This window comes from Humulus lupulus, chromosome 6 (assembly GCF_963169125.1).
Source record: "Humulus lupulus chromosome 6, drHumLupu1.1, whole genome shotgun sequence".
Classification (NCBI taxonomy): domain Eukaryota; kingdom Viridiplantae; phylum Streptophyta; class Magnoliopsida; order Rosales; family Cannabaceae; genus Humulus; species Humulus lupulus.
Window position 1 is genome coordinate 205,205,356 of NC_084798.1, and position 669 is coordinate 205,206,024.

Genomic DNA, 669 nt, shown 5'->3' on the forward strand with positions numbered 1-669 from the left:
AGTGTCATAATGTTTACCTAAAGTCATTATCTAAATCTACCTAATTTTCCTTTCCTTGTGTGTGGATAAAAGGAGTAGAGAGATTGCTCTTAATTTGCTAGTGGATCACGCCCAACACCTTATACATAAAAAAAATAAAGACTAAAATTAGGGCCTAAATATAACCTAGTTTCATAATCTAAAACCTTTTAGAATCCATACCTTAACCCTTGGAACAAAATAACAAGGTCCTAGTGTTGACGCCGTTTTTTGTCAATAGTGAAATAAGAGCACAAAAACAATAAGTAATTATGGCCAGGAAAATACGATGAAACAAATGGGATTTTTTACGTGGTTCAGCAGTTAACTCTGCCTAGTCCACGAGTCTTTGTTATTAAAAACTTAAGATGATCTCTGGAAATTCTTCAAGAATGAATTCTCTAGAGTTTTCTCTCAAGATTACAAAAATTCGGTCCCTTTTCATGGTGCATGACCTCTCTATTTATAGGGGAGGTTTCAGAATACTATCCCACACATTTCGGGAAGTTATTCTGTATATGCAAATAAATTTAATGGCATTAAAAGTCTGTAATCCTATATACAAGGAAACGTCCCCTGAAGATCAGGGGGCGTATAACTGAATAATAAATATCCCTTTATTATAGGGGATTTACAACAATCAATGTAGAC